The sequence below is a fragment of the Saimiri boliviensis genome, chromosome 1 (genome assembly GCF_048565385.1).
Source record: "Saimiri boliviensis isolate mSaiBol1 chromosome 1, mSaiBol1.pri, whole genome shotgun sequence".
In the NCBI taxonomy this organism is placed as follows: Eukaryota; Metazoa; Chordata; class Mammalia; order Primates; family Cebidae; genus Saimiri; species Saimiri boliviensis.
The window spans coordinates 168,132,656-168,149,149 of record NC_133449.1 but is presented as its reverse complement, the minus strand read 5'-3'; the positions used below and the strand labels follow the sequence as shown (position 1 = coordinate 168,149,149).

The 16,494-nt window shown below is 54.9% G+C and overlaps 1 protein-coding gene across 1 annotated transcript in view; it reads right to left on the bottom strand.

Annotated features, from left to right (window-relative positions):
- Positions 1–11,930, bottom strand: part of PSD2 (pleckstrin and Sec7 domain containing 2) — an 89,253-nt gene extending 77,323 nt beyond the window's left edge. Inside the window, exon 1 of the mRNA XM_074380258.1 lies at positions 11,795–11,930. The gene's annotated coding sequence lies outside the window, so the exon portion shown is untranslated. The remainder of the gene's footprint in view (positions 1–11,794) is intronic.
- Positions 11,931–16,494: the final 4,564 nt, after the last annotated feature.

Below are 16,494 nucleotides of genomic sequence, written 5' to 3'. Positions count from 1 at the left end.
CCTAAGTAGCTGGGATTACAGGCACCTGCCACCACGCCTGGCTAATTTTGTATTTTTAGTAGAGATGGGGTTTCTTCCTGTTGGTCAGGCTGGTTTCGAACTCCCAATCTCAGGTGATCTGCCCACCTTGGGCTCCCAAAGTGCTGAGATTACAGGCATAAGCCACCATGCCCAGGTGAGGGGGGTGTTCTTATACCTGTTACACAGATGAGGAAACAGAGGGCAGAGAGTGGGTCACATTCTCTTTTTTTGTCCTCCTCTCCCGACCACACGCATCCGAATCCCAGCCAGGGTGACGAGTCCACTGGCCTCTCAGCCTGGAGTCCAGAGATCTTCTTTTCTTGGCCAATCCCAGAGAGAACTCTTTCCAGCTGGGGCCTGTCCTATCCTTTCTCCCTTCTCTTCCTCCCCCTCCCCACTTCCTTCCTTCCTGCTCTAGGATATTCCCTTTGCAGGAAAGGCCCCAGGTTCCCAGGCAAGGACCCCAGGTCCAGCTGCCCAGGCCGGGACACATGTTTCCTTCATAAGGCAGCCCCCTTTGCCCTCCCCGGGGGGCCGGATATCTGAGCCAGGCGCAGAGGACAGGGGAGCACTGCACAGCCCTAGCTCAGGCAAAGGACTCTGGAGCTCATCCTGGTGGCCTAGGGCCAGACACAAGACCTGTTAAGGGCTTTGTCACCCTGCCTGTGAGCCGGTCATCACTGAGAGCCTCTGAGCAGGAGCCTTACCTCTGTCAGGCTGGTATAACCTCTTGGATCGAATGTGAATTACTTTGCACAGCACCTGGCACAAACTGAGTGCTCAGTTAACATTATTAACAGCTCCCGTCATTGTTATTATTCTCCCCGATATCATCCTCATCTGACTTCATCTTTACAACTCTCCTGGGAAGTAGTTAGAGTTTGATCCTCACTTTATAAATGAGAAAACTGAGGCTTAGAAAGACAAAAGGTGGGGTGGGCCTGGTGGCTCACGCCTGTAATCCCAACACTTGGGCAAGCCAAGGCAGGTGGATCACCTGAGGTCAGGAGTTCGGGACCAGCCTGGCCAACCTGGTGAAACCCCATCTCTACTAAAAATACAAAATTAGCTGGGTGTGGTGGCAGGTGCCTGTAATCCCAGCTACTCAGGAGGCTGAGGCAGGAGAATCACTTGAACCCGCGAGGCAGAGGTTGCAGTGAGCCAAGATTGTGCCATTGAACTACAGCCAAGGCAACAGGGGGAGACTCCGTCTCAAAAAAAAATAGACTGGATAGGGAAAATGTGGTACATATACACCATGGAATATTACGCAGCCATCAAAAACGATGAGTTCGAGTCCTTTGTAGGGACATGGATGAACCTGGAAACCATCATTCTCAGCAAACTGACACAAGAGCAGAAAATCAAATACCGCATGTTCTCACTCATAGGCGGGTGTTGAACAATGAGAACTCATTGTTCGGATCCATCTGTGAGTCCTTCATCTGTGGACCCAGCCTTCCCCCAACACCACCATTCTGCTCCATGGTCCCTCTCCCCAGGCCCTGTGCTCCACACCTCCCTACCCAATGTTCTCCCTTCATCCAGACCCAGGCTCTCCACCCAACCCCTCAGAGAAGGGTCTGGCTTGCGGTCACTCCATCCCCGGCAGCTTGAAGACAGGCCCAATAAAGGGGGACAGAGGAAGAGAGAGGGAACTAACGCATCGCCCCGGGTCGGAGCGGCGCCCTCTCCCCAGCAGCAGAGAAAGCTGCACTGCTCAGCAGTCACCAGAGGGCGCGCGCCCCTTCTCAGAGCCAAAGCCACGACGGCGGCGGTGGTGGACCCGGCGGGGTTTGCAGAGTATGCGGGGTAGGGGCGCGACACTCCGGGAGGAAACCCCCCCGGGACGCAGCCGCACCCTGGGCTCAGATTTAGCCCACATAAGAAGAGGGCCTTGGATGCAGCCCCTCGACCCTCGCCCCAGCCGCACCCCGCGCCTCGGTCTCCGGCTTACTACTCGTGCTCCCCCTCCTGGCCGCTGCGAGCACTGCGGCCCGGCGGAGCTTGGGTTTGGAGGGTGGGAGATGGGCAAGGGGGCGAACGGGGATTTACCTGGAAATAATGTGGCAAGGGGCCGCGTGGTGAGAATATACTGGGCTGAACGCGGTTGTGGTGACTGGGACTAGGTGAATAGAAGTATGAAGAGGTGCTGGGAACTACAGTGGGTGTGCAGGGTACTGGGCAGATTAATAGGAGGGCACTGGGGGCCCCCGGGCAGGTAGTGGGGGCAGTGGGTGGTCCCTGGAGAATATTTAAGGGGCACCAAGCTTAAACTGGAAAGGGCGCTGGGTGGTTTCCTGGTGGTAACGGGTTCCCTGAGTGGATATTGGAAGTACCACTGAGTAGGTACTGGGGGTACTGAATAAGAGCTGGCGACACTGTGCTGGGAAGCGCCGGAAGGCAGTGGAAGACAGCGAGGACCAGGGGCACTGACTGGGAACCAAGGGTGGGAGGGTCATGGACCCCGAAGTGGGAAGTACTGAGTGGGGCTGGGGCTATGGCACAACTGAAAGGGTGAGAGGGCATTGGAAGGGTTCGTGGCAGGTACTGAGCATTATCTATGAGAAGTGGGGACACGGGTGGACACTGGGTGGGTCATGGAAGTCACTGGAGTCCCACTGAAACCCTGGAACAGTATGGCACTTCCCTGGCAGTGCCTCAGTGCCCCTCACAACAGCGCCATTTTCACAGCCAGGACTTAGATCAGAAATGTCCCTTCGCCAGTGGGGGTCTCCTGCCCTGACCAGAGCCTGTTCCTGCTTTCCTGGCGGGTGTGGAGGGTGCTGCTCATAGACAGAGGACAGCTGCTATTAGCTACCTCTCCCAGATGGGGTGGGAAGTAAAGGCAGGTCGGCCCCTCATCCCTAGAAAACTAAGGAGCCCCCTGCTCAGCCCCTCCCATCAGGCTTCGGCCTCCTGGCCCAGCTTGCTGGCTGCTGGGCCGGGAGGGGCTGCCAGGCTCGGCCTCCTGCCCACTGCGGGGCGCCGGGGGAGGGCGGCGCGCGGCTAGAGATGCCGCGTTGCCATGGAGACGCTGCCGCATCCTGACTGCTCCTGGCAACGGGGTCCCGCAGCCAGGCAGGCGCTCGGCGGGGACCCCAGGGAGCGGGCGCGCCAGGCTGCCCACGGCGCCGCCAGACCCCCGGGACACGGATATGGCTCCCCCACCCACAGGCGCCCCTCACTCACACTCGCAGGGGCACACGCATGTACATCCGCGCCCCAGCTGCAGCAGCCCAGGCGGAACTGCAGCCCAAGCCCTCCCTGCAGCCCCCACTCATTAATTCAGCAAACATTTGCCGACCTGTCTCAGTGCCAGGCGCGAGCTGGCCACTGCGGTTACAGCGGCGACAAGTCACACGGGGACGCTGCACTGCCCCCCTCCCATCTCACAGCCCGCAGGGGAGGCAGACACAGAAACAGTGTGATCAATACTGTGACCCCAACAACAGCCACCCGCTGACTGTGCTCAGCCCTCCTCATGCAAGGTCTTGCCTAAACTGTACAACCCTTGGGAAGCACTGTGAGAACTCCTTTTCACAGATGGGGAAACTGAGGCACAGGAGAGCTCATCTATTTACCAGAAGCCATGTAGTTAGGGTGAGGCGGAGCTGGCCTTCCCATTTGGATCTTGGTGACTTCCCCACGATACCCCTGCCTGAGCATTTCCCGAGCACAGATGAGGGAGGACCCAACTCAGCTGGGGAGAAAGCAGAGAGAATTTCAGACTCGAGCTTGGGTCTTGGGAGAAAGCACAAGTCAGCCAGGCAGAGCAAGAGGCAGGAACACTAGACTGAAAGAACAGCTGGTACAAAGACCTGGAGAATGTAGACTGGCAGGCTGGGTGTGAGAGCAAGGGTAGAGATGTGGTTAGGAAGCTGCTTGGAGGCCAATCCTGGAGGCTCACTGTGCCAGGCCGAGGGGACCGGCCTCCATTCCGAGAGGAGGAGGGAAGGTGTCGGCAAGGGAGGGCATACGTTGACTGCTGCTCTGGCAACCCCGAGGGTGAGGGGCTGGCCCAGAGGGGGTGAAGCTGAGGCTGGGAGACTAGAGCACAGGCCACGGTGATCATCCCAGCAAGAGACAAGTGGACCCACTCGGCTTGATTCCAGAGAGGATGCAGGACACGGCCTTCTTGCCTTTCCCCGCAAAGACCCTTCTGCCTGTTAGACACTCAGGGAACGACCCCAGAGCTAGCTGCATGACAAGGTGGGGAGTCCAGGAGGAGCCAGGGCTTAAAGACAGTGAGGGCAGTGAATGGAAACATACTTCAGCGTGACATGAGGAACAACTGGGGCTAGACTCCTGGAAGGACTTCCCAGGAGGAATGGGTGTGAGTTCTGAGAGAGGCCAGGAGATCCTTGAGGAGAAAAGAAAGAGCCCCACATACCTCAAACATCTGGACATGGAAATAAACAAGATGTCCCTTCTAGACCCCTCCTGCCAGAGTTATTCCTTCCTGGCTGCCCAGCAGAGCCTGTTCAGGCACCCCACAGAGGAGGCACAGCATCCGGCCCCTAACCTCCCCCCATCCCCGCCCCCCACCCCCGCAACAAGGTTAGCCTAATTTTTTCCCTTCCATGGATTCAGGTCATTGCTCCCTGTCCTCTCTCTGAGGCGCTGCAGAATGTGACTAATTCCCTCCCTTCATTTATGGGTCCTGTTACCTGGAAGGTATTTATAGCGCAACAGCCTCCCTCTCTCCCCGGTGACTCGGTTGCTCTCCCCCCAGGCCATCTCTCCCCACTCAGCCAACCTTTGCCTCCCTTCTCTGCTGCCACAGCCCTGCCACCTCCCCAGCTAGGCCTCCAGTCCTACAATCCCCCTGGCAGGAAGTGGGGCTGGCTCTGCTGGGAGGGGTCTGACCAGCGGCCTTTCTGAGTGGAGTGCTATCTGCAGGAGAGATACCCCTCCCCTCTTGGACACCCTGAAAAAGGCAATCTAGGGCCAAGCTAGAGGAAGGTGACAATTGGTTGACCCCTCTGTGACCTCAATAAGCAGCCTGGTACTTCAACTAACAATAGGCTCAGCATGGACAACACAGGGATACCTGGATCTATACAAAACATTCCATTACTTAGCGAGACATGGTGGTGCACACCTGTAGTCCTAGCTAGTCAGGAGGCTGAGGTGGGAGGATCATTTGAGCCCAAGTTTGAGGCTGTAGTGAGCTATGATTATGCCACCTGGGCAACAGAGCAAGACCCTGTCTTAAGAAAAAACAAAATAAAGACTGGGCATGGTGGCTCATGCCTGTAATCCCAGCACTTTGGGAGGCCAAGGAGGACAGATCACCTGAGGTCAGGAGTTCAAGACCAGCCTGACAAACATGGTGAAACCTCATCTCTACTAAAAATACAAACAAACAAAAAAATTAGCTGAGTGTGGTGGTGGGCGCCTGTAGTCCCAGCTACTGGGGAGGTTGAGGCTGAGAACTGCTTGAACCTGGGAGGCAGAGGTTACAGTGAGCCGCTTGGTGCCACTGCACTCCAGCCTGAGCAACAGAACGAGACTCCATCTCAAAAAAAGAAAAAAAAAAAAGATTGAGGGCTTACCATGTGTCACGCGTTATTATTACCCATGGTGTACAGATACAGAAACAGAGGCTCAGAAGGGCTAAGTGACCCTCCTCAGGTCCTCGTGGTTGGGATGAGGTATTCCCCCACAACTGCCTTCCAGAGCCCTACCTGGCAGTAGGAACTCACCTTAAAAGGCAGGCAGGATGAGGGCTGCAGACAGCCAGGAGTCCCCGACCAAAACACCTCTCACAAAGTCAACAGTGTCCCCACTGGTCCTGAGCCATGGATGATCTGCCCAAGCACTGCCCGGAAACAGCACCGGATGGAAGCTGCTCTTCCACATCCCCGCTTCACAAATTCACGAAGCCCCTTTTGCAGCCAGAAGCATGGAGACCCTGACAGGCGAACAGACTGACTCAGCTTTGCCCAGATCCTCTGGCCAGAAATTCTACAATACTGATGAAATGGTTTCTGGGAGACAGGAAAGAATGGAGAAGGCTGGGTTCGAATCCCAACCTTGTGCTCACAAGCACAGTGACGTTGAGCGAGTAACTTTGCCTCTCTGTGACTTGATTTTCCCGTCTGTAAAATGGGCTGACATCACATCTTACCCACAAGTGGTCGTCAGGACTCAGTGATGTGGAGCAGGTAAAACACTGAGCACAGGCCTGGCACACAGCAGGGGCTCCGGAATGTGGACGGGCAGTGCCGTGGTTTGTATTCCCCGAGTCTGGCTTCTCTCAGTTCTGAGCAAAAGGGTCACATCTTCCCTGACACTAGAGCATCTTGGGGATGGGGCTGTATTTCCCTTTTATTTATTTGTGTATTTATTTTTATCATCCTAACCACAAGACCACCAGGGAAGGGCTATGTCTCCTCTATCAGCCTAACACTGACCCTGGGACCAAGAGACACCGAGGGCGGGCTGTTGTTGGGAATGCGCATTCATTGCTGTTAGAATCTCATTCTCTATGGCCGTAGCACCCTCAGCACACACCCAGCAGGCTTGTGGTTCTTGTTTGGGAGAACCATCCCCCCTCATACTGCCGCAAAGGTAGGCCACAAGCCCTATGCAGGGTGTACCCTGGATCTAGCAGCTCTCATTATACCCCACTTGTCACTACCCTTCGTGGGGTACCAGGAGCCTTCCTGGAAGAAGAAAGTCACTGAGCCATTCTGAGTCCTGCTCCGGGAGCCAGAGTCAGTAGTAGAGTCAGCCAGCCCAGAGGCACAGCTAGGATCCTGGGACTCTCCTGGTGGCTCAACCCAGGGCCTGAGCATGGTGGGACCAGGAACCAAATTTGGGTGGGGAAAGGGAGGTAGGAAATGCAGGGCTCCAGTGACTGGACCCTGACAGAACAGGAAGGGGCAATGGCAGGCATCTGTGAGCACACCTGTGGATCTGGCACCAGGCCAAGTCTCTACCACCCTGGGAGACAGAGACCTCGACACAGTTACAGGTCCCATCAACTGCCAGAAGTCACGCAGCCACTGGTAAGAAAGTTCAGGCAGCAGCACTCTGAGAGACTCAGGTGGGTGGATCATGAGGTCAGGAGATCAAGACCATCCTGGCCAACATGGTGAAACTCCTTCTCTACTAAAAATACAAAAAAAAAATTAGCTGGGCGTAGTGGTACGTGCCTGTAATCCTAGTTACTCAGGAGGCTGAGGCAGGAGAATCACTTGAACCAGGGAGTCAGAGGTTGCAGTGAGCTGAGATTGTACCACTGCACTCCAGCCTGGTGACAGAGCAGAGCAAGATTCCATCTCAAAAAAAAAAAAAAAAAAAAAGGTTCAGGCAATGCCTGCTCGGATGCCTACAAGCCTACAATCCTTGATCTTCATGTTCTGAGTGCACAGCCAGGCCCAGAGATGGGGTAGGGGAAATGGAAGCAGTCAGCAACCCTGTCCACACTGGCAGATGAAGGGTGGGACCGGGCATCACAGGAGATTGAGGACGGAAGGTCAGGGAGTAGGGCAGGAGAAGTGAGGCATTTCGGGAAGTGGGCTGCAGCCTGGGCCTCAACATCAAAGCCCTTTGTCCTCAGCCTGTCAGCCTGGCTCACCCCCAGCTTGCCATGTGACCTTGGGCAAGGCCTGGGCTTTCTCGGTGCCTCAGTTTCCCCAGTTGCCCTATCAAACTCTGAGCTCCGACCCTCTCCCTATCAGTTCTGAGTCAGGCCTCCCCAGACATGCCAGCAGGGCTGACAGGTTTGAGGGGACAGAGCGGGAACTGTGCCCAGGAGACCGTCCTCTCCTCACCCATGGGCACACAGGGTCTTTGGAAGAAACACGGTGTATACAAATAATTAAACCGAAGAATTGGAGTGATTAGGGAAGATGATTATTGTCAAATTATGATTTATCTTGTAGTGGAATTAGTATTCCCCCAAAGGGCCCGGCGTGGCGCGGCGCCCGCCACGGCCCGTGATTAATCGCCGTCTCCAGAAGGTCACCTCCAGCCACTGCAGATTAACTCAGTGGGGAAACTTCTTTCCGTAATTCAAGCTGTTGTTCCCACAACCTGTCATCCGCCGCAGAAAAGGACGATTTCGTCAGGGAGCCCGGAGTGGGGGCCGACCGGCTCCCAGGCCCCTCCCGGCTGCAGACATGATATATGGTGTGTCCCGACACGGGTGACCGCGAGGGGGGGCAGCATCCGCCATGGGGTGGGCAGCAGGAGGCTGGAGCAGGGAGAATGTGGGGGAAACGAGCAGAAGTAGGCTGTGAGTGGAGAGAGAGCGCGCGCGGGCGGTGGCAATTAGGAAGAAAATTGGATTTTTCAGCGTCCAGAGGCAGCTGGGATCTGCGGTGTGCGGTGCAGCCAATCCTCCCTTTCCAGCACACACAGGCACCCAGCTCCAGACAGGCAGGAACTCCCCAGGAGAGACACAGAACAGGGGAGGCCGTGGGCCTCCTTCAGGAAGATAAGAAATGTAGAACCAGCCTAAGGCAGAGATTTCAGCCCCCAGCTCTGTGGCCTGCACCACCCCCACGTCTCCCCTTGGAGCATGGAATGCCAGCTGGAGGAGAAGCCACTTCAAAAGGCCCCTGCCAATCCGGCCAGAAGAACGTGGTGAGGCCTGAGGCTGGGCCCTGCAGAGCCCCTCAGCAGCAAGAAGGAGCTCCTGGGCAATGGCAGCTTTCCTGACCTTGAAGCCAGAACCATGATCCCATTTCCCCAGTGGGAAACACTGCCCAAGCCACATGCCCAGGCCAACTGGAGCTGCTAATCATGGCCACCTCTTGTGTCTGGCAGCCCAGGCCAGGTCTGGGAGGAAGCATGGGCTTCCTGGCCTGTCTCCCTGTGCTTGGAGAACAGTGGATACAAAGACCCCAGTCCCTGCCTCCCCACTCCAGCCTCACTCCCTAACCCCTAGTTCCCAGATGCAGGGAGCGAGGCAGTAAAAGGCGTAAGTGCCTCCCCTTCCAGTCTCTCCCGCAGGCTGCAGGGAGGATGGCCTGTGCCTACACTACACAAGTGAGGAGGCTGAAGCAAGGTGACTTCTCCCTGAAGCTGCCCCGGCTCCCCAGCACCCTCAGGATTACTTTGCAGATCCTTCGGGGCCCTGCCCTTTCTGCCCGCATGCTCCTCGGGACTTTACAGCCCAACCCCGGCCCTTCTCCCCACCTCCAGAAACACTCACTGTGCACTATTCTTTGAGGCCTCTGGGCTTCAAACATTCCTGAAATGTACTTCCTGTCCCCAGCCCTCAACCAGCAAACTTCTATTTATCCTTCTCTATCCAGCTCACTTGTCTCTCCAGAAAGGGTGCTCCCAGGCCCACTAGAAGCCCCACCACCCGTGAGCACAGGAAGCATGCTCCACCGGCCTCTCCCACCAGCCAAGGCACCCCTGCATCTATCTGCGGCCTCCTACCCCTGTCTTCCCAGTGCAGTGCAGACTAACCCAACCCATGCTGGTACTCAAGAAACCATTTGTTTTGTCATTTCATTTTGTTTTGTTTTTGAAACAGGGTCTCACTCAGTTGCCCTGGCTGGAGTGCAATGGCAAAATCCTAGCTCACTGCAGCCTCCACCTCCTGGGCTTAATCTATCCGCCCACCTTGGCCTCCCAAAGTGCTGGGACTACAGGCATCAGTCACCTTGCCCAGCCTCAAGAAACCATTTGTAAGACACCAGGGGCTGCTGAGGGACCTCCAGTCACCATTCTCTTCAGCCCATAACCCCAACTTGTCAGGCCCCAGAACCAGGTATGGGGCAGTGAGGGTCTTTGCCGGCTGGTGCCCTCAAGGTCTGGAGGTCTATTTTCAGTTAAGAACAGAAGCTTTTTTTTTTTTTTGAGACAGAGTTTCACTCTTGTTGCCCAGGCTTGGGTGCAATGGTATGATCTTGGCTTGCTGCAACTTCTTTGCCTCCCAGGTTCAAGCAATTCTCCCGCCTCAGCCTCCCGAGTATCTGGGATTACAGGCATGTGCTGCCACAGCCAGTTAATTTTGTGTTTTTAATAGAGATGGGGTTTCACCATGTTGGTCAGGCTGGTCTCAAACTCCTGACCTCAGGTGATCCGCCCACCTCGGCCTCCCAAAGTACTGGGGTTACAGGTGTGAGCCCCTGCTCCTAGCCAAGAACAGAAGCATATATTATGTATACGTTGGTTTGCTCAGAACATTCTAGGGTTGGAGATATTTAGAGTTGTGAAGACCCAGTACTATTTGGAAGAGAAAATCTCTTTCTCTTCCTCTCAAGGGTGGGGGTGGGGGAACAACTCTCTCCAAAATCGTTGAAACTAACACTGGCATTTTCTTTGGGGGAAGAAGGGGCCTTTCCATCTCCTTCAGGGACTGCCTGGCAGACACTACCCCACCTTGAGTCTTTGGCTGATGGTGATAAAAATTCCCATCCACACTGCATCTGAAAATTTGCTTTGCTAGGTCCACTCACTGACTCTTCAGGGACAAGATGAAGAAGCTTGTGAACCCCCTTTTACAGATCAGACGAAGGCCAGGGTTGGGGCGGTGGTGGCAGGTGACCTGCCCAAGGGCTGTAAGTAGTGGAGACAGCTGTGAGTGTGGGGAGGATGAGTCTGCCCCCACTGCCTACCCAGCCCACGCTGTGCTCTGTGGATCCACTGGCTTCTCACGTAGGCAGCTCCAAACCCTTTACCCTCATCCCAGAACCCAGAAGCGGTGGGAGAGCAGCAGATGGCTTGGCTAGGGGCCCTCCCAGGAGATAACCCACTTCATGAAATCTATGGACTTGATTCCAATCCCAGCCATGTGCCTCACTAGCCCTGGACCTTGGGCAGGTCACTTTCCCTCTCTGTGCCTCTGTTTCCTCATCTGTAAAAACATGAGTTCCAACTTGTAGAGCTGTTGCGTGGATCAATGGAGACTGGGGCCTGATCTACAGTCAGAAAGTGCTCACGAAATCTGAGTTGTGCTTGTTTTGGGTTGTCTTATCTCCTTCATCACCTCACTATCCCTTGTGGAAGAGTTGGGGAAAAGCTAACAGCTTCCCCATTTCTCAGCGGAGGAAACTGAGTCAGGGCATAGCCTCTAGCAAACAGAGGACATCCCCAGATAAAGGATTCTGAAGGCCAGCTATGATTCTGCCCGCCCCCTCTCAACCCCTTCCACTGCTCCTCACCCTTGCAAGACAACAGTCTCCCAGCCAGAAGAATCCCACCAGCCAGGTTCTTCCCTATTCGCTCCGCTGAGTTCTGCCTCTCTGCTTGTGCCCAGGGTGATCCCTCCGCCTAGAATCTCCACTTAAAGGCTGCTCCCTCCATGAAATTATCCCCAAGGGACCCTGGTGCTCCGCTGGACCGCGCAGCGTAACCACTGGCCACCTGGTCCCCCCAGGCAGCCCTCTGAATCCCGCACGGTGTGGGCAAGGACTCCCCGGTCTGACCCTAGCTGCTTGAGCGGGACCCCTGGTGGGTGCCCCGACCCCGGGGGAGCGCAGCCCGCTCCCCCACCCCACTCCCTCCAGCGCTGCGGCCCCGGCTTTGATCCGGCGGCCTCTGCGCCCCGAACCTGATTGGCATCGAATTACGCCGCGCGGCGGAGGCAGATAATGGCGGGAGGCGCGGCAGACATGAAAGGGGGGACGCAGCGGCAGTCCGGGCGGTTGTTAATGACCCAATAAAAAGGAAGAAGGGGGAGAAATAACCCTCCCTTCCCTCCCCGCCCCCAGATCGCGGCCAGTGCACACAAAGCCGCCGCCGACTCGGAAATTACCGAGGCACAGCCCAGAGCAGCGTGACCGGTGGTGGGGGCTTCGCTCACCTGGCGGCGCGCGGGAGGGAGGGCGGCAGCCACCGGGACACTCGCGGAGGCACAGACACAGCTACACGGACAGGCGCGGACGTTGAGCCTGTCTTCAATAGTCTATTTTCATCATTTTTTGCATTTTTTTAAAAAGTCTGCGAAAATATGATTTTTTCTGATTATTGAGATTTGATGGAGCCCCCTTAAATTTTGTGCCCCCACAGTCCAGGTCCCGAAACAGTCACAGAGACAGCACCATTTAGTCACGCACACGGTGTGTCACATACACACAGAACAGTTACAGTCTCACACACAGTCACACACGGATACAGAGACACAGTCACACCATCACACACACTGTCGCACCTAGAGTCACTTTCGGAAACAGGCACAGAGCCTCGTGCACACACACACCCGGCAGGGCTGTAGAGAGGCTCACACAGAAACAAGCCCAGAAGCAGGACAGACGCAGACATGTCAAAGAGACACACACACAGAGGCAAATAGGGAGGAGGCTCACAGGGACAAACACACGTCACACAAGCAGTGCAGAGAGGGACACAGAATGATGCACGCAGGGCTACAAACACAAACATGCAGCGATACACAGAGACCAGCACAAACCCAGAACATGTCCCAAAGATACCCACGCACACGGACGCCCAGGCATGTTGGGACACCCACACATCCAAGCCCAAACCCCCTCCCCACTCGAGACTTTGGAGCACATACATACCGTCACCCATTTCCCACCCACATTCACACATGTTCAAGTGTATTTGAGCAAGAGCCCAAGGCTGGGTTGAGTCACGGCAGAGATTAGGTGGTGTCCCTGCAACACAGACCCCAGAGGATCCATCTACCTACCCAGGACATGGCAGTGGGAAGGGACACGGGTGGCACTGCCTCAAATCCATGAGGCTGGGGCAGATGGCTTAAATTGTCAAAATCTCAGTTTAATTTGTCTGTAAAACGGGGTTCAGCTCCCCCCCTACAGGACTGTCTGTGACTCAATGAGCAAGCACTAAATGTTGGCTGCCATTATCACGTGGATTCCCTGGGGGGCAGCCCAGAGCCTCTCCAGTGCACACATACATGTACGTGCGCACACCACACACACACACCCCTTGGCTCCCAATCAAACTCTACTGCTGAGGAGGTCCCTTTCTTTCTTTCTTTCCTTTTTTTTTTTTTTTTTTTTTTTTGAGACAGGGTCACCCAAACTGGAATGCAGTGATGCAAATCACAGCTCACTGCAGCTTCAGCCTCCCAGATTCAGGTGATCCTCCCACCTCAGCCTCCCAAGTAGCTGGGACTACAGATATGCAACACCACACCCAGCTAATTTTTTTAAAAATTTTGTAGAAATGGCGTTTCCACATGTTGCCCAGGCTGGCCTCCCAAAGTACTGGGATTACAGGCATGAGCCATCATGCACAACCCCTCTTAAATCTAATCTGACTTCCTTATTCTGTAATCTAAACCCAACTCTGGGCCAGGCACAGTGGCTCACGCCTGTAATCCCAACACTTTCGGAGGCTGAGGCGGGTGGATCACCTGAGGTCAGAAGTTCGAGACCAGACTGGCCAATATGGTGAAACCCAAGTCTAGTAAAAACACAAAATTAGTTACATGTGGTGGCACATCCCTATAATCCCAGCTACTTGGGAGGCTGAGGCAGGCGAATCACTTGAACTCAGGAGGCGGAGGTTGCAGTGAGCTGAGATCAAGCCACTGCACTCCAGCCTTAGCAACAAGAGTAAAACTCCATCTCAAAAAAAAAAAAAAAAAAAAAAAAAAAAAAAAAAAATCTCTGAAGAGGGAGGTTGAGCCTTTCCTGGTCCAAAAAGCAACCCCATGTGCAGTGGGGCAGGATGGGGCTTCTGTGGGATCAGTCTCTAGGACTTGGCCTCTCTGGGTCCTGGTTCCCTTCACTGTCAAATGGGGTTAACAGCATCAGCGTCCAACACAAGATTCTTCTGGGAGGATGAAACAGCTCTTAGGCTGAGTTCATGGACCATGGCTAGAGCTGATGGCCCATGTTAGGGTCAGAGGTAAGGGGTCAGGGTGCATATACCCCTCCCACCAGGACAAAAGTCCTCACTGCCACTCCTTCTTAGGTGGATAAGGGGACTTTATGAGCCCAGCCTCAGAGCCTAATTAATGCCGTTAATCACAGGCCCAGCCACACTAGCCATGGGGACAGCTGGGAGGCAGGGTCACAGCTCAGTTACCCAAAAGGATGGAAGGGCAGGAAACAAGGTTACTGGTGCCTTCTCCTCCTCCAGGTCCTGAATGGAGGCTTTCCTATACCCTGCTGGTCAGAGCCTATCCTGCAGCCCCAGCTCACTGGGCAAGTCCCTTCTCAGGTCCAAATCCAGTTTCTCCTGCTGCAGCTCAGGAAGCATGTGGAATTTGCTGTCAAGGTCCTGGCTGTCTCAAACCAGGCAAGTTAGTTAGTTTGGTCTCCTAGTGGCTGGACTGAGTAACACTGGGTTTGATGGCTGTGGTGGGGTGGGTGGGTTGAGGCATAATTTCTCGGAGTCCAGTGTCTGGCCCAGGAGAAAAGCAAGAATGAAGACAGGAGCTGGTGGCAAAAAGGAAAATGCCCCTTTCTCCCTCAACGGGGCCTATGCATGTGATGCTGTACAGGGGGCAGGGGGGCTGGGGTGGGGGTCAAAGACTCTGGACAGGGCTGCAGCAGGAGGGGGCAGCTCACACGGGCAGGGGCGCTGCCGTGTTATAAATCACCCTCAACTCAATTAGAGCCTGTGAAAGGTTGTGCACACCCAGCAGAAAGCTCTGTGCTTGGCAGGCAGCCAGTTCTCTGAGGGGGGTTGGGGGCAAGCGCTTGTGTGTGCCTACATGTGTATATGTGTGGGCCTGTGTCTTACTGTGCGGATGTGCATGTGTGTCCTTGTGTGTGTTTCTGTGTCTGTGTGTACCTGTCTGTGCCTGTCCTATGCGTGCATGTGGTGGGGCAGAGTATACATGTCTGTGGACTCTTGGATGTGCAATATGCTCCAATGTCCTTGTGTGTTTGTCACCAGGTGCATCTGTGTGCACCTGCTCATGCCTATTTGTGCTGTGTGTGCACCTGTATGTGTGTCGGATGGGTGGCTGTCCTTGTGCCCGTGTGCACTCAAGTGTGAGTGTGTGCGTGCTTGTGTCTCTCCACCACTTTGCCTCTGTGTGTCTCCTTACCTGTGTGCACCCAGGTGAGAGTGCATGCTGGTGATGAGTTGAGCTGGATGTGTGGGCGGGAGTGGAAGGGTGTTCTTATGGTTGGGAGAGAGTTCTGTGTATTTAAGGAGAGGCAGAAATGGAAAAAGAGACACGGATGGATGGAATTATGGGCAGGCAGGGAGAAAGTGAGAGCCAGAGAAACCTAGTAGAGAGAGACTGTGACTGGTAGGGGTACCAAGCTTTGAAGAATGTGAGGGGTTTGGCAGTGTGGAGGACCTGCCGAGGCCACCCCCCTCTACCACCGAATCAAGAGGCTGGGCTGGCTGGTGCAGGGGCTCACACCTGTAATCCCAGCACTTTGGGAGGCTAAGGCAGGAAGATTACCTGAGGTCAGGGGTTCCAGACAAGCCTGGGCAACATAGGGAGGCCCAGTGTCTACAAAAAAATTTAAACATTAGCCAAACACGGTGACATGTGCCTTATAGTCCCAGCTGCTTGGGAGGCTGATGTGGGTGGATTGCTGAGCCAAGGTTGAGGCTGTAGTGAGCAGAGATCATGCCATGCCACAGCACTCCAGCCTGGCTGACAGAATGAGATACTGTCTCAAATAAATAAATAAATAAATAAATAAATAAATAAATAAAGGCTGGAGCCTAGTCATGCCATGGAAGCACTGTCCTGGAGTGGCCAAGGAGCAACCTGGGAGGTCATCTCTCCTTCCCTGATGATGGACAGTGATGAGCATCGACAACTCAGTTATCTCACAGAACCCTCACAAGTGCACTGTGAAACATGCACTATTATAATTTCCACTTTGCAGATACCAAAACTGAGTCTCAATGACTTGCTCTTAACAAGTAGCGTAGAGCCAGGATCTGACCCTGAGTTTGTCCAATTGCAAAGGTCACATTCATTATTGTTTCCCCTGGGTTCCCAGTGGGTCCCATTGGAGGGGGTGGGAGGAGAGTCCGTGTGCCTGAGTATACGTAGGTTGGTGGGTATGCCTCCCCATCTGCCTAAGCACGCTCCGAACCCCAGGCTGCTGTGCCCCTAGGGCCAGCACACAGTAGATGTCAAAGAAATATCTAAGTAGGGGACCAAGAGTAGCTGGCAGAAGGGAGCTTGGGGTGGGGAGAGGAGTTTGTGAACCATCCCAAGGATACTGGCCACCTCCTCCACCCTTCCAGGTAGGAGGTGCTGTCCTGAGTCCCAGGAGACTACAGAATAGGAGCTGAGACTTTCCCAGAGCTGGGCTGGGCTCTGCCTCATCTTCATTCACACACAGAGCTGAACCGCCTGGATGTATCTCCACACCAGCATCATGTCTCACCTGTCCCTCCTCTACCCAAGCCACAGTGACATTCAGACCCTGCCATGCCCCCAGGAACACTTGAGGCCCTGAATCAGAATCTCCATGGGAGAGGCCTGCACAGGCACCATTAGCCAGGAACCAATTTGGAGCCCTGAACTCAGTTTCCCCCATCTAGAATGGCATTTCTTTGAGGAGGAGTAGGAGGGATCTAAATCATTCA